The sequence below is a fragment of the Pinus tabuliformis genome, chromosome 2_2 (assembly GCF_031772625.1).
Source record: "Pinus tabuliformis cultivar Carrire ecotype Pingquan chromosome 2_2, CPIR1, whole genome shotgun sequence".
Lineage (NCBI taxonomy): Eukaryota > Viridiplantae > Streptophyta > Pinopsida > Pinales > Pinaceae > Pinus > Pinus tabuliformis.
The window spans coordinates 898,656,750-898,675,656 of record NC_142300.1 but is presented as its reverse complement, the minus strand read 5'-3'; positions in this window follow the sequence as shown (position 1 = coordinate 898,675,656).

Sequence of the window (18,907 nt, the reverse complement as noted above, 5' to 3'; positions counted from 1 at the left end):
CGGTGAACGGAAAATCTAGTGTCCATTCAGAGCTGCTAGGCCCACTAAGACAGGTAGCTATCTTAGAAACAAACAAACTAAAGTTACTTTCGTTTTCCTTTATGAGAAGTAGATGAGAGAGAAGCAGAGAGTACCAACCTCAGTCTTTCACTTGGCCCTTTGCTTGTTTCCTCTCCCCTTTGACATATCTTTGCTGCTCCTTCCTTGCTTACCCGCTTCAAAGAGCATCTGTAAAGTCAAAGTAGCATAATACCATCAAAGCACCGAGATCTACAATCATAAACGATATAGGACCAGATATATATTGACCACACAAATGCATATATCAACTCAAACATACAAGAATGTGGACGAAAACTCAAATAGCTTTATTGATAGAAAGAGTAGAAGAGAGGATTACAACCCATTGATCTGACATAGTGTCATCCTCCCAGCATGAAAGCCCTTCTTCACCTCATGAAAAGCTTAGATCACCCAACACTATGATGTTCCACAAAGAAACCAATAGCACTTCCTTACAAAATACAAGATTCCAACCTTTAGATCTCTGGGATGAAGGATCCATATATAGATGTTTGCAGGTGAGTGAGTCAGCTTTTGGGTTTTTGATTAGTGTCATTTCTCTAATAGTTCTCAATTCCACTTGGAGAATTCATGATCTCTTACTCATCCCTGGGTGAATTCAGAGAGGCAAGTGTCACAGGAGAAGTTTCTGGAAGATTCCATGATCATCCACCTTGCAAACTGTCTCTGCCAATTGTCTACTCTCGCTCATCGCACCCTATAGAAGGGCTTTCCAGTATGCATCGCACTTTTTGGATGTGGCAGGTGAGATGCATCGCGCCCTTAGCACTGAGCAGTCTGTATGGTCCAGTTTTGACTAGTTCTGAGCAGTTTTTCATGGAGAACTTCTGGGAGATGATGCAATCAGCTGACCTTGCTCCTTTAGGGTATGAAACAACACTTTTAGGGACTTAGAAGCCCTTGGTTTATGGACATATGTGATTGGGGTTGCAGTGCCCAAATATGTCTATAACAAGGATGAAGGGAGAAGGGAAGAAGTTGCGACCATTCTGGTATGGTCCATTCACCATCTTGGAGAAGATTGGAAACAATGCCTTTTGTCTCGATTTCCCAACATATATGAAAATGGACTCCATAGTGAATGTGGAAAACTTAAAGCTTTATGAGCCACCATTGATTATGGACACTGAAGAGGTGGGATCAGTTCCTACAGTTGATTATTTTTCACCAGAGTATCTCGATGAGTTGCCTGAAGATATCATCCTTGACAGAAGAACCAGGACTTCACGATGGGGAGATGTGGAATACCTTTGAGTTGGTTTCAAGGGGATGCACCCTAGCAAGGAAAAATGGCTAGAAAAAGAAAGAGTGAGGGAACAATTCCCTCACTTGCCAATTGAATGATAAAGCTTTTGGCAATCCAAAAGATCCTCAATGGGGAGGATTGATCCAGGTGGATCTCCAAACACCAGTGGCATGGAAAAAGCTCAAAATTCAAAGTGGCAGAAAGTCGATTAACTTGACATTAGATCGAATTTCTCGTTGCCCTGATTCCAATAGTGCGAACAACACTCAAATCTGAGTCCGTATGAAGAAGATAGAAGCAATCAAAGTTGTGGGTTGACTTATCCAGGTGGCACACTTAAGGAGGGCACAATTTGGCAAGAATCCGACCAGTTTTCTGAGTGAATTTGTGGGTCCGTTAAATTGTCTTCTACCGCCTAATGTTTTGGAAAAACCCAAAAAGGGTTGGTGGTTATTTATTTAAAAATAAATAAATAAATATTAAGAAAAATGGGGTGGGCGGCCATGACCCTGCCGCCCCTGGAACCACCACACAAATAAATATTAAAAATAGTGGGGTGGGCGGCCATGACCCCACTGCCCCCAGTACCCACTGGAATCGCCTAACAAAAAAATGTCAAAGTGGGGTGGGCGGCCATGACCTCGCCACCCTGGAGCCCACACATAACAACCAAAATATATGGTGAGGCGCGGGCAGTCAACCCCGCCGCCCCTCCACCTCACCATGATAAGCAACCAACGACAGGAAATGGGGGTGGGCCACCCAAAATAGCGGACCCGCCACCCCAACATTAACCCAACAAAATAATATGTAGGTTAATTTGGGAGGGGCAATATTTGATCCCCTGACCCTCCTCAACGAATTTCTAAAGTTTCCATTGCGCTAAACCACCTTCTTGTTTAATCTGCCCATCAAAAATTATCTAAACCTTTTTGCATAGTTCACTAAGGGGGAGAATGTGCACGCAGTTTGAGGCAGATAAATTACATCTGGTGGAACTATGAGTAGGGCTATGATAAGGGGCGGAACCTTGCCTGAGCACATTTTCTAAGGGTCAGTTTTGGTCCAGTGTCAGAATTGGGCAAGTTTTATATCGATTTTGCACCTCTCGGCGATAGGAAATCAATGGTGATGCCAGTTTCTACAACATAGCTCTCCATTTTTTGGACATTTTCCAAAGTGGAGGTATAAGACTCATTTTTTGTAAATGTTGATTGTACTCTTCTTTCTCAAGCCACTTAATGAATGAAGGCCTCCCCATTGATTGAGCAGGGCCCGGAGACATAGTCCAAATTGGATGAAATTTGTTATCAAGTCTTTTGTCTTATTTCATGCTTTTATGTGTTTCTCCTCTTCTCTCTTGTGCACATTCAATTTCTATGTTTAAGCTTCAATTTATCCATGTAATTATTTAATACATCTATAAGAAAAAGATCTTGGATCACTTCAGACATGATCAAAGTTCTAAATTCAAAAACCAGGGCCGAGTTGGAACAGATTGAAATTATGGATAAAACAAAAACCATCTTGGAAATCAAGAAAGTGTTGCAGAAAAAGGACTTGATGACTGAGTTAGAAACTAAGTGTCAAACCTTGAAGACTTTTGTCCAAAGATTTAATTTTAAGTTTAATTTACTTAATCAGAGAGGACTGCTAGGATTAGTGGCCCCAAATGAGAGGTTGATCAATTTAGAAGAATACTGCCAGAAGCTTTATACTATAGCAACTTATAAATCAAACTTTGCAGGTATAAAGGGGCATATTACAGGGAAACAAGCATTATAAGCTTTATATTTTTATTTGACTACTAAGCATGAAATTAAAAATATTTTTGTAAATAAGCCCACTTTTGAGAAGTACAACGAGGTTGATGAAGTTTACAGGAAATTGGTAAATCTTTCCATACCAAGTGAAGACCGATGGGATCACTTGTGTGAAGTTATTGAGTAACTTTCATCAACAACTGAAGGACAACTGGGAAACACTTTTTGGGGACTACATCATCAACAAATTCCTAAAGAATAGTGGAAACACTTAGCGGTTTTGAAATTCCTATAGCTTTGTACGATTTTTGTATTTTTGTTTTGAAAATATCTAGAAGAAATTTTGTATAAATAACTCCTCCTTCAAGTTATTAGGGTTGAACCCTTGGATGAGCTTTGATAACAGAATTGTAACCAAGCTGGAGATTTTCCAAGTTAATGTAAGGATTATGCATTTTCCTTCTATAGTTTTGTCTCCTTGTAAGTTTTTCATATGTGCTTATTTCATTATGCATTGGTTCATATATTTAAGTCTTTATGCGGATATCTGGGTAAGATCATACTAAGTATCAGTCAATCTTAAATCCCCTATGAAGTTATCAGCAATAACTAGGGACTGGCTTATAAGACTATATGTTATTATAAACTCCCCTATATCAATTAATTGTCACACAAATTTGCATTTGTTTAAATATATTTTATTCTACAAGAAACATTGTTTGACTATGTTCTTTACTTATAACCAATCAAATATTCTTTCTAAATATTTAGCAAGTTATACTTCATCAATATCCTACTATTCATTCACTTTAAATCAATTAACTAGAGCTAGACAAATAACAACCCTTTCATCTAGCTTAGTAACTTTTAAGGATTAAGCACATGTTTTCAATAATGTATATCATTGGTCATCTATAAAATTTAAAACCAACAAAACATTTTAGATTCTCTCGCATGACTAACTCACCTAGAGTCATCTTAGAGGACAACATCAGACTGGCGCTATTGCTGGGGAGCGAAAATTGAACTATTTTCCCTGGGACAGTGATTAAAAACGTTTTATTTAAGGTGATTAAAGAATTTGTAGGTTAAAAAATCATTCAACTAGTGACTCCACTAAACCAAACTGGCTCCTTCAAAACATACCAAATCTCACTCTCTCAAATTATATCTCCTTTATTTGATCTAGAGAGATTGGTGAGAGATGCCTCATTTAGAAGGAGACTTGAAGATTCTGCTTCTTCTTCTGTACCATTATAGCCTGAATATATTCCAACTTCTAATCCCTTTAGCTCTGTTCCATCCCAATTAGATTTGGTTGATCTAACACCTAGGGTTTTAGAACCTTTATCTAAAGGAGTTGATCTGCAGTTAGCTCTCTTAGTCCAATCTTTGGAATCATACAAAATTCCTGAAATATTTTCATATTCCCCCAAGTCAGATGAAGAACTAGATGTACATTTACTGGAGCTAAAACCAACTGATTTTATCTCCCTTGATCATTATACATTCCCATCCACTTCTGCCCAACCTGAAAAAACCTTCTCTGTATATTCAAATCCATTGTTTGAAAGTAAAGAGCAAGTTGAAACAAAGGTTTAGAAGAGAGTAATAAAAACACCTTTGAAAACTTTTAGGAATCCTCCACTTTCCCATTCTCCTCCTCCCACTTTTACACCTCCATCTTCACCCACTTCTTCACCACCTTCCTCTTCATCCTCCACTACATCATCTCCAACCTCTTCTACTGAATCATCTTCTTATTCATCTTTAGATATGGCCTTTCAACTTATAATTCAAGCTAGATATGATGCCCTGCATCTTCCAAACCACCTAAACAATTTCCCTAATGGGTATTTGAAACGCCTGCCCAAGTTTAATGGTGAAACTGACCTCTCTACAAAAGATCATCTAGCTGCATTCCCAGATTTTGGAGATAATATGAATATAGAGCATGAGGATGTATATATGTGTTTATTTGTTCAATATTTAGAGGGAAATGTTAGGATATGGTTTAGGAAACTGAGAGCTTATTCAATTCAATCCTGGAATGATTTAACTACTATATTCAATAATCAGTGGGGTATAAAAAAGGATCCATATTACTACCTTACTGAGTTTGAAGAGCTTAAAAGGAACCATGGAGAACCTGTGGCAGATTTCATTAAACGATTCAATAAACTCTACCAAAAAATGCCTGCTAATTGTAAACCTCCAGTTGCAACAACAAAAGTTAGGTTTTCCAAATCCTTTGATGATGAATTTGCAGTCATGCTGAGGGAAAGGCCATATCCTACCCTTTAGGATATGCAAACTAACGCTATATAAGTTGAGGCTAACAAATCAACTTCATCTAAACTCAAATACAAGGCTGAAAAGGCTTAAAGAAAAATGGAGGGTAAGGAGGAAAGATCTTCCTAAAAGATCAAAATCGATGATGAGATAATAGATGAGATAACATCATTACTTAGAAACCTATCTAATAGGATTTCTAATATTGAAACTTAGACTATAACCATACAACAAACTATTGTAAGACCGCAGACTGAGTTTATAAGAACCCCTCATACTCAAATTTTACAGAGACCTAACACTGATCAATAGATCCAACCTCCTCTGATGATTGATGACCAACAACTAGATGATATTGGTCCTCAAATTTCTAAAGATATAAATAATTTTGATTCTTCATCTGTACATAATTCTATTGTTTCTCACCCTTCAAATCAGTCTTCCCAAAATCAAGAAGACAATCAAATTTCTAAATACCAGACCTCCTCTGAATTCCTAATTGGAGAATTAAATCGAAGATACGATCTTAGACCTAGGCCAGGGCCTGGTAGACCTCCAAAAAGTCACACTCTAAATTAACCTCAGATAAAATCTATTGAAACCCAGACAAATATCATTCAACCACTGGATCAAATAGATGAAACAAGTCAAATTGGTAAAACCGTTTTGAAAACCTTCAATGTTGAAAGAGAGCTGGAAAGAGTTGAAATACCAATTCCCCTAGTTGAACTGTCAAAGAATGCAGGGTATAAGAACCAAGTTTCGAAATGGATTCAGTCATCAAGTGTTGATGTTGAAGGGGATGTGATAAGCCTGCACGACGAAAAACCCTCAGTAGTTTTTGGTCCTACCTCTGACATGATAGATGAGAATGTACCACCATTTTATGTGACTTTTAAAATTCATGATTTCCTATATAACTATATGTTATATTTTGGGGCTTCCCATAATCTAATGCCTAAAGTGATCATGGGATCAGTTGCAATTAGAAGTCACTAGGACTTACCATGATCTTTACACTTTTGACTCCAAGAAAGTTCCTTGTCTTGGACTCATTAAAGACTTGGTGGTTACCTTAGCACAGATCCCTATCAAAAGTGTGGTTTTAGACATATTAGTCACTGACATTCCTCCAAAATTTGGCATGATGCTATCAAGATCTTGTTGTGCTAAACTATGCGAAAGCCTACAAATGGATATGTCTTATGCTAATATTCCAGTTTATGGGGGTGAGCATCTTAGGCTATATAGAGAAGTTAGACTTATGAACAATGTTTGTAGAGATGATCAAGCTATGAATCATTATATTTATGTTGTTGACCAAGACTTCAGTGTTTTGAACTATTCGTAACTAATTTACAAAATACTCAACATATTGTTGAAGATATTTTTGATTAACCTAAAACTGTTGAAAATTTTTTTGGAAATTGTACTTTGATGGTTATTTCTCAAAGGAAGGCACAAGAGCTAGAATTGTATTAATTTAACCAGATAAAGAAAATATTACCCAATCATAAAAACTAGAATTCGATGTAAGTAATAATGTAACAGAGTATGAAGCTTTTCTGTTAGGATTGGAGTTAGCAAGAAGTCTTAGGGGGCAGAACTTAAGTGTATACAGTGATTCTGAACTTATTGTCAAACAAGTTAGGAATCAGTGTCAAACTAGGCACCCTAGATTAAGATCTTATAGGAATGAAGTTTGGGATTCAATTGAAAAATTCTTTTCAACATTCAATATTACTGCTATTCCTAGAGATCAAAATATGCATGTAGATTCCTTCACTATCTCTGCAAGTACCTTTAAAATACATGATAAAATGCTTATCCAATATAAAATTCAAGTCAAGTATAGACCATCTATTCCTGAAAATCTTAAGCACTGGAAAATATTTGATGATGACGAGCAATTAAAATCCTTTTTGCAAGTCATTGAGGAATTCTCAAATATGCAAGTTGAGGAAGAACAACTTGATAATCTTGAAATTGACAATGAAAATCAAACACCACAATTTGATCCTAAAATTTTTGATCATAAAATTATCTAATTTTATTCCAAAATGTTTAATCCCTCTTGAGAAGATCTGTTATCATAGTTATGTCCCCAAAAATCCACTATTTGATTCACATGACAAAAATATTGAAATTTATAACATTGGAAGTTCTGAAGAGATTAGAAACGTTAAAATTTCTGCATCTATGTCAATGGAAGCCAAAGACAAATATTTATCCCTCCTTAAATCCTACAAAGATTTTTTGCCTCGTCTTATACTGAATTAAAAACATATGATACATCTCTTATTGAATACAAAATTCATTAAAATGAGAGGCAAAACCTTTCAAACAAAAATTGAGGAGAATTAATCCTGTCCTTCTTCCTATAATTGAAAAAGAACTAAAGAAGCTACTGGATGCTAAAATAATACTTCCATTAATATATTTTAGGAATTTAAATCTTCCCTGAAGGACAATTATCCATTACCTAAGATGGATCAATTACTTTAGAAAGTTTTAGGAGCCCAAAGAATCTCCATCTTAGATGGTTTTTCGAGATATAAACAGATTATGGTTAGTCAAGAGGATAAAGAAAACACTGCATTTACAATTCCATGGGGCACATTCATGTATGCCTGGATGCCTTTTGGAGTAACTAACGCTAGAGCCACATCTCAACATGCTATGGACCTAGCATTTGTAGGTAAGACCAACAAATTTGTTGTTATTTATTTAGGTGATTAAACTGTTTTTTTCCAATTCTGATGAAAATAATATGAAGCATTGGAGAAAGGCTTTTGACAGGTGCAGAAAATTTGGGATTTCCCTTAATCCCAAAAAGTCTTTGTTTGCACTCCAAGAAGGAAAACTGCTCAGATACATCATTTCTAAAGAAGGAGTAGTCATTGATCGTAAAAGAGTCTCAACAATTCAAGCACTCATATTACCAAGGAACAAAAAGGAAGTTCAAGATTTCCTTGGCAAAATTAATTTTTTTAAGAAAATTTATCCCTAACTATGCTGAAATAGTTAAGGACATAGCTGATATGATGAAAAAAAACCATGAAGTCAAATGGACTGTTCCGGATAGATATGAATTTGATCAGATTAAAAACGCCATTGCAGAAGCCCTTGTCTTAACCAGTCCAGATTACTCTAAACATTTTAGTGTCTTTTATTTTTCTTCTGAAACTACCGTAGTTGCTATTCTTTTGCAAAAGAACAAAGATGGATATGACCAACCCTTTGCCTTTTTTAGCAAGGTTATGAGATATGTTGAGCTAAAGCATGAAATCATTAAAAAACAAGCCTATTCTTTAGTTGAAGCTCTCAAATCCTTTAGATTCTATCTCCTCCACTCTTCTATCATTGCCTATGTACCTAATAGTGTCGTCAAAATTGTCTAATTCAGCTTGACACTGATGGTAGGAGAGGGGGTGGATAACTAAAATTTTATAGTATGATCTCATCATCGAGATTAACAAAATGGTAAAAGGTCAAGGCCTGACCAAGCTCCTTGCTGAATCCAATTGCAAGATTTTAGGAATAAATTATGTTTTTGACATCCCAGCTGAGAAGAATATACACAAGAACCTTCTGGAACCCCCACACATGAGAATCCACAAGAACCTTCTGAGAGCCCAACTGAGAAGAATCCACAAGAACCTTCTACATTAGATCAGTCAATTCTAATTCACATTTGTAGAATTTTTCTACAAATCAGATAGCTCTGATACCATGTAGAAATATCACATGTAGATCAAACTGATATATGCAATGTCCTAAAGCATAATACTTGATCTAGTTCTAGAAAACATTAAGCGGAAGCAAAATTGATTTCATGAGCATCATCAAGCATAAACACATATAACTGATCAAGATAAATAATCACACATAACACAAGATATATCACTGGGGAAAGCACCAACATAAAACCCCAACACTGTATTATCAATCAAGTGGAAATCCTCTTCTGTCTACAAAAAATATCAGCTCAAGAGCTATCCTGTACTTCCTGCAATCAAAAGATGAAAATCATGGACTACCTAGGCCTCAATATATAGGCTGAAAATTTGCCTAATCATACCTGCTGTCACCTCAGGTACAACTACGCAGTCATAGAAGAAAATAGATTCCTTCCACATGCAAGGAATACTTACTAGAAATATCCTAGCATCTGATAGTACACTGTCCATCATTTGATCTCAACTGGGTCTTTGTCTGAACTGCCATGCATCAGTTATTCATGAGAGAATACTCAGTTATCTGAAAATAATAGTTGTCACATGCATGCAAGCATTAACAAACTATATTTCATTATTTTAACAACTTGTTAAAATAATCTAACTGGACTTGACTAAGTTAAACTAAGTCAACTGATCCTCTCAATATAGAACTGAACCTTATCTCCTTTAATCAAGGGATAAATTCCTAAATCAAGAGAGAAAATAATTGCATGATCTCACAAAGACTTCAAGTTTAATTTTCCATAACTAATTAACTCATGGAGATTAATTAATTAATATTTTAAACTGCTGGTAAGACCAAATTCGTTTTTACTTCCTATAGTTAGACCAGGGACTGCTAAAAATAGGAAGGGACCCAGAAATGCTATTTTTAGAACTTTCTATTTTTAGCAGTTTCATCTCTCACCCAAGGTGGTCAATGACCTCACTAGCCAAACTGCTATTTTTAGACATGCTATTTTTAGGAGTCCTATTTTTAGCACATTCTAAATTTAGCATTTCTTGTTGCACACTTTTCAACAACATTGATGAAATTTTTTTGTTATCAGATTGGTACTTTGGCATTGTGAACTTTCTTAGAGAATTTGAATGTCTGGCTGAATTTAGTAGAAATCAATATGAAACACTAAAGTTGAAAGATGTAAATTACTATATTGTGAATGAAAATTTGTATAGGAAGGATCCTCTTAACATCCTTTTACTTTGCCTAACAGAGAATGAGACAGAAGGGATCATTGATGAATTTCATACAGGGATTTGTGGAGGGCGCTATGCTTGGAGGGCCATACAAGATCTTAAGGGCAGGGTTTTATTGGCCTACTCTATCTACACATGTGGGAGCAAAGGTTAGGAGATGTACACAGTGTCAAATGTTTGCTGGAAAGCAGAGATTAGCAACTCTTCCATTGGTTCCAGTCTTAGTCCAAGCACCATTCACTCAATGGGGATTGGATTTCATTGGGGAAATTCATACTCCATCAAAAAATCAATACAAATGGATATTGACCGCTACAGACTACTTTACCAAGTGGGTAGAAGCCATTCCAGTCAGAAATGCAACTAATGTTGTTATTATCAAGTTTATTGAAGAATATATATTGTCTAGATTTGGATTCCACCAGCAAATAGTGACAGAAAATGCACAAACATTCAATAGTACTAATATGATTGAGTTTTGTCAGAAATATCAGATCTTGTTGGATCATTCTACACCATACTATCCACAGGGAAATGGATTGGCAGAGTCCTGAAATAAAAGTTTGGTTAAAGTAATAAAGAAAACATTGGAGGGTCATAAAAGGAGTTGGGATAGTCATCTCATTTATGCACTTTGGGCCAAGAGGATTTCACCCAAAAGATGAATAGGTAAATCCCCCTTTCATCTTGTTTATGGAAAATAAGTTATATTTCCCACACATTTAGCTTTTCCTGTTATGAATTTTTTGCAAGAGTCAATTGAAGAGCTTGATGACTTCTCTCGAAGAATAAATCAGATGATAGAATTGAATGAGGATAGAGATGAAATACATTACAAGCTTAAGAAATATGAGAGTAAAATGAAAAGATTGTTTTATAGGAAAGCTAGGGAGAGATTTTCAGGAAAGCTGATCTGCTATTGAGATGGGATGCTAGGAGAGAAGGCAAAGGCAAACATGGAAAGTTTGACAACCTTTGGTTGGGACCATTTAGTATTATTGAGGTCAAGTGTAATACAATTTCATTCTACAAAATTTGGAGGGAGAGTATTCCTCGTTGCCCGTCAATGGGAAGTACTTAAAGCACTATGTTCAGTATTGAGAGGTTTCCATTCATTCGTCATTGTATTTTACTGGAGAGTTTTATTTTACATGTAGTAGTGTGTATTTGATTCAACAGAAGACCCCATTAGCCCAAGGACATGGCACATGGATCTACAAGTTCTCTGCATCCTGCAAGAGGAAGTAGTCCCCAGTTGGAGCCGATGTTGTAACATGCTTTATTTTTGATAAGTTAGTTTTTATTTATAAAAGAGGGTATGAAAATATAAAGAAAAAATGGAAATATGAAAAAATAGAAAAAAAAAAGAGATGAAATAAAACCCCATCAAAATAAAATAATTTTTTTTGGATAAGTGTGCTTATTTAAATTTCACTTCATGAAATAAATTCCAATTGTAATAAATGAAGGTCTGTGTGCAACTTCTTTTTATACCACAACCTTTTCCTCTGATCTTGATCAAACTATCTAATCTTGATCAGATCATTTAAATTTTTGTATTAGATTAGATAATAAGTTCAACCAAACAGTTTAATCTTGGCTGACCATTAGAATTTAGGATATATTAGGATAAATAAAGGCCTAATATGCTAAAAATTTGCCCTAAGTTATACTAGATTAGGTTTAGATTAGTCAAATAGTTAAAAAGGGTAACTAGTCTAAGCGCACCCAAATTAGATTAATCTGTAATTAGCGCTTAATTACCTTTTTAAAGGGTGATTAATTATTTTGTAGTAATCATTTATAATGCTTTTTAGCCGAAGTCAAATAAGACAAAAGAGGTTTGTCGACAAGTGATAAAGGTTGATCGACATCCAACGGTGATCCGCTTCCCCGCCCAGATCAATAGTGGGGAAGCCTCTTCACACCCCCACGCCATGAAACAAGATAATGCTAGGGGGGTGAAAAAAGTAGATTTTCCTACACGAGCCCCTCGCATATGTTTTTCCTCCTTAGCGCTTCACACCCCCCTCGCTCAATACCACTTACCACTACCCCCCCTGAAATCCGCCATCCACACTTCCTGCGCTTCTCGATACCACTCCAAAAATCACACCTCCAGTGCCATCTACCTCCAATTGCTCCATGCCACATGACATCATCCATTACCACCTATCCATTCCTGTGTATCTGTTTCCACAATTAATTTCTTCCCATTGTTGATCTCACCTCCCATTGATACCTTAAATTCCTAATTATCCGATCACCAACAACCTTCCCTGTAACGATAATCTTAATCCACTGTTACATATTCATTTGCCCCATTACATCGTCCTTTCTTCAACTACTCTTGCATTGTTTTCTTTCACTGTCCTATTTACTGTTATGTTCTACAAATTCTCTGCCGAGCCAAACCTGCAATAGTAAGCATCCTTTGAGTAGTTCCTCTGCAACTTTTCTATCATTCACCATTTTAGTATTTCATATGGCTCCAAAGAAGAAGGATAAGCCTTCTTCCAGTTCCTCTGCAACACAGGAAACCCCAAAGGCCTATGATGCCTTAGACTTGGACCATATCCCATTGACCAACAAATATTTCAAAATTGCAGATACTGAATGTGAATTCAACATATTCGAATTTCATAATTGGCTGAAGTAGACATACTTTGATTCTGATGATGAAATATACTTGTGGGAATCCCACCTACCTTTGTATATGTTTCCTTAGACTTATTCCTTTCTTGATTTACTTATCTGGTGCCAATCCAAGTATAATCCTTTACAGAGAATAATGGTAGCTTAGAATGGAGACATTCTAATAACTATCACTAGAGAAATCATCAACAAATGCTTCTGACCCCAAAAAATGACTCCCTTAGATTTTTCTCCACTACTGCCTTAATTGACTTATATCATAAGCTGACCTTCCCTCAAAGAGCTCAAATATTTGAGATCTTTCTCCCTAAAGATGCTGATCTCCCCAAAAAGAATCCTCCTTATCCATCATATATGTTCCCTGAGAGAGCCAAACATATAATTTCCCTCATTTATTTCTTGTTAGGCTACCAATCAGACCAATGGGTAGATGAAGTTATCCTAGGTTATTTGTCAATCTTTTCTAAAGAGAACAAGCACGCCTTCATGTATAACTACAATCAATTTTTGGTTGAATCTATGCATGAGCAATTTATGAACATCACTACTCCTCTGTCCTATTTCAAATGTTTATATTTTAGTAGGGAGACAAGTTTCCTATTGTTTTGCACAAGAAGGATGATCAATAAGAGAATAAAGTTGTTACTCTCTGGACCTAATTTATTAGAAGGAACTCAACTGAGTTCACATTTTCATATTTCATAGATTGTTTCATTCACCCAGTTGCACAACTTCTCAGTAGTAAGAGTGAACCCAAGATTAGTACAGAAATCAAAAGGATCATGCACCTCAGTGATCAAGTTAGCACAAGAGACTGGTACCTTTACCAGAATTACACAGAAATCAGAGTATGTGGCTGAAAATTAGATACATATAAGTTGCCCAAATATGTTCCAATGAAAATTTTCTCTTTGGAATATATTATGCAAATGATGAATATGGATGAGCTTCATTTCATTTCAGGGAAGAGGAGATCACAGTTCAAGATAAAGGCACAAGTTGGATCATTTATTTGTAATACTATATCAGCAGGTTTAGAGGGAGATGTCATGCTAAAACAGATGGGTTTCCAACCAAGCTTCACCTCGTTTTTTAGGAAACCAACTCACAAAAAGATAGAAAAGATAGATCAATGCCTTGGAATTCAGCCTCTTCAAGGGGGCAACCTCCTTTACATTACACAAATGAACAATTCTTAGATGATACAAATGACTGAAACTCCCTTCTATATATATGAGTCTAAGGGGTCACAATATAATCAAGCCAACCTAACAGTAATAACATAAGGGCACAACAATAACAATAGTGGGTTTCTATGGGGCACACTAATAAAAATATGGGGAGAATAGGGGCACAATAATAAAAATAAGGGAGACAATGACAATAGTAATGGGGGAATCACTAGCATTATAGGGACCTAACATGCCCCTCTCCTTCAAAAAAGATTTGTCCTCAACTCTTGAGTAGTTCTTGATGCTTCTGTATAAAATTCTCATCCTCCCATGTGGAATCTTCAGCAAATAAGTTCTTCCACTTGATGAGATACTCCGAAATCGATCGATTTCGGAGCTGTCGAGTTCTTATTTTTGTGACTGCTTCTGGTTCCAATATGATTTTTCCTTCCTCGTCAAGTTCTGCCAATATTGTTTGAACTCGGAGCTTGTCACCTATAACCTTCTTTAAACATGAAACATGGAAAATTGGGTGCATTCGGGAAGTTGCAAGAAGCTCCAATTTGTATGCCATAGTACCAATCTTTTGTAACACCTTGTACAGACCATAATACTTTGGTGATAATTTATTATCCTTCTTAGCTTGCTTGAGGGACATTTGTTTATATGGTTGCAGCCATAGGAATACCCAGTCACCTACATCAAAACTTCTTCCGCTACGATGTTGATCTACTTGTTGTTTCATTCTATTTTGCGCCAGCGTGAGGTTATCCTTTTGAGAGTTGGAGAACTTGTTGTTGATGCTCGATGTGATGTTCCACTGCTTGAACCTTAGAATTTTCTCTTAAATATGATGTGATGGATGGTGGATGATATCCATAAAGTTCCATAAATGGGGTCATTTTTGTTGCAGTATGAAAGGAAGTGTTATACCACCATTCACCCAGAGGCAACCATTTGACCCATTGTGTTTGTTTATCAGATACAAAGCAATGAATATATCCTTCCAAAAATTTGTTTACTATCTCAGTTTTCCCATCAGATTGAGGATGATAAGATGAGCTATGAGCTAACTGAGTACTGAGACAAGAAAATAATTATGTCCAAAAATTTCCAGTGAAAATGGGATCTCTGTCACTTACAATAATCTTTGGGTTTCCATGTAGCTTTTGAATTGTTTCCATAAATGAAGTAGAAATTGTACTAGATTTAAATGGATGTGATAATGCACAAAAGTGTGCATACTTGGTAAGTCTGTCAACTACCACCATGATGACACTCTTTCCTTTGGACTTGGGTAAACCTATGATAAAATCCATTGAAACCTCCTCCCAACGTTGGATTGGAATGGATAAAGGTTGTAATAGACCTGGGGTTTTGATCATTTCAACTTTATTTGGTTCGAGAACCAAACATTCCACCACAAACTTTTGAATATCCAATTTAAGGCCATCCCAAAAAAATTCCTTCTAAACCCTGTGGTAAGTTTTTTAAAATTCCGAGTACTCTCCTAAAGGAGAAGTGTGCAATTCTATAAGAATCTTTTGTTTGAGTTGGGAATTATTGCATAGGTATAAGTGATCTTTGTACCATAACGAATCATTTTTCCAGCTAAATGTATCAGATGTACTGGGATCTTGTTGTAACTTTTTAATGAGTGCCCACACTTCTTTGTCATCCTTCCATTCATCCCTTGCTTTGTTTATCGAATCTGGTTGGATAATAGAAATGGCGTAGAACAATGCTTCCACATCCTCATCCTTTCTTGAGAGTGCATATGCCACAACATTTTTCTTCCCTTTTTTGTAGATGATTTCAAAGTCATAACCCAACATCTTTGTGACCCATTTTTGTTGCTATTCAGAGGATAATATTTGTTCTAAAAAATATTTAAGACTATCACGATCCATTTTTACCTTGAAGTGTCTTCCCATTAGGTAGGGTCGCCATTTCTTAAGGAGATGTAGTATTGCCAACATTTCCTTAGGAAATGGTGACCCTACCTAATGGGAAGACACTTCAAGGTAAAAAATGTCCCTCAAGAAAGCTATTTATGAGAAGGAAATGTTGGAAATACTACACACACTTGAGAAATGGCAACCTTACCTAATGGGAAGACACTTCAAGGTAAAAACAGATCATGAAAGTATTAAATACTTTTTAGAACAAAGATTACCATCTGGAGAGAAACAAAAATGGGTCACAAAGATGTTGGGTTAAGACTTCGAAATCATCTACAAAAAAGGGAAGAAAAATGTTGTGGTAGATGCACTCTCAAGAAAGGATGAGGATATGGAAGCATTGTCATGTGCCATTTCTATTATCCAACTAGATTAGATAAACGAAACAAGGTATGAATGGAAGAAGGATGAAGAAGTGTGGCCACTCATTCAAAAGTTGCAGAAGATCCAAGTTCAAACAATATTGCCAGAACTTGACGAGGAAGGAAAAATCATATTGGAGCTTGGGAAGTCACAAAAACAAGAACCCGACAGCTACGAAATTGATCAATTTCAGAGTATCTCATCAAGTGGAAGAACTTACCTGTTGAAGATTCCACATGAGAGGACAAGAATTTTATACAGGAGCATCAAGAACTACTCAAGCGTTGAGGACAACACTTTTTGAAGGAGAGGGGCATGTTAGGCCCCTATACTACTAGTGTAGCCCCTTATTGTTATTAGTACAACCCCATTATTATATTGTTGTACCCATGTAGTCCCCATATTGTTAGTATTGTGCCCCATAGAAGCCCACTATTGTTATTATTGTGCCCTTACATTATTATTGTTATGTCGACTCTGATTATATTATGACCCCTTAGACTCCTATATATAGAAAGGAGGTCTTTTCATTTGTATCATCGAAGAATTGTTCATTTGTGTAATGTAAAGGAGGTTTCCCCCTCGAAGAGGCTTATTTCTAAGGCGTTGATATACCTTTTCTATATTTATGTGAGCTGGTTTCGTACAAATTGTTTCTCCTTCAATAGTTTGAGCACACTGTCAACATGTTCAACATGATCCTTCGAAGACTTGCTGTAGATTAGTATATCATCAAAAAATACTAACACAAATTTTCTAAGGAAGGGTTTGAAAATGGAATTCATCAAACCTTGAAATGTAGAAGCATTGGTAAGGCCAAAAGGCATGACCAAAAATTCATAATGACCCTCATGAGTTCTAAATGTTGTTTTTGGAATGTCTTCAGTCTTCATTCTGATTTGATGATATCCTGAACGAAGATCCAATTTGGTGAAGTAAATTGATCCATGCAATTCATCCAATAATTCATCAATGACAAGAATGGGAAATTTATCTTTAATAGTGAGTTTGTTGAGCTCCCTATAATCTAGACACGTGCACCATGATCCATCCTTCTTGTGCACCAATACTACTGGAGCAGAGAAAGAACTTTGACTAGGTTGAATTATACTAGCCTCTAGCATTTATGCAACCATATGTTCAATTTCACTCTTTTGGGCATAGGGATATCTGTACGGCTTGATGTTTGGAGGAACACTTCCTGGAATCAAATGAATATCATGATCATGATCATGAATAGGTGGGAGGCCTTTGGGAGTCTCAAATACCTTGGAATGATAGTCCAAGAATTTTTGTAGATCTAGAGAAATAGATTATTTCGATGTGGGAACCTCTAGTGAACATAATTGTGCAATTACGCCTCGTTCTTCCTTCTTTAGAAGCTTTGTCATACCATTAAAGCTGATTATCTTTCCTAGTTTCTCTGCAATACCCCTTAATTCAACTTCCTTTCCTTCTGCATAAAACTTCATGAAAAGTTCTTGAAAATTAAAAGCTATATTACCTAAGGATTATATCCATTCGACTCCTAGTACAACATCAACACCACCCATTGGAATGGAAAGCATTGTGCTATTCAATACATATTCTCCCATGGATATCTTGATATTATGGCACTTTCCAAAGCAAATTATGGTTCCTCCACTTGCAACCATCACTTGACACTTTGGTGTTAGATATAGGAAGCAATAAAATTCCTTGGATAGCTTACAATGAATAAAATTATGGGTACTTCCTGAATCAATCAACACTATTACTTTTTTCTTCTTGATATGTCCTTCTATCTTGATAGTTTGAGGAGTGGTAATTCTAGCCAATGCATTACAAGATATGGTCAGATTCATTTCATCTTTATCTAGGGTTTGTTCCTGGAGTATATCCTCTTCTTTTAACATTGCTTGTTCCTTTTCTTCCTCATCTTCACAATCTATGTAGAATAATTTCTTCTCAGCACACTTATGACCATTAGTGTATTTGCTATCACAACTGTAACAAAGCCCTTTTTCTCTTTTTTATTCCAATTGTTGTGGTGTCAACCTTGTAGGCTATGGAAGGCTAGGGGTAACAACACTTCCATATTTGTAGTTGTGAGTGGTAGGCTTCCTAGTTGCCATAATTTTGCTTTCCATTTTTCTTGCTAACTTGAATGCCTTCTCCAATGAATCAGGTTCCCAAAGGTGAACCTCATGTTGGATATTATCCTTTAAAGTCCCTATGAACACATCAATCCTATGCTCCTCTGGAACATATTTTATCCTTATGTTCAATTTTTGGAAGTCCTTAATGTGCTCCATCATTAAACCCTCTTGTTTGAGATTTATCAATTGGCTAAAAAAGGTGTTTCTTTTTATATCCTCATAATGTGCTATCATTTCTTCCGTAAAAATTTCCCAAGTGGCAATTTTTTTACGAGAGAAAGGCCATCAATACCATA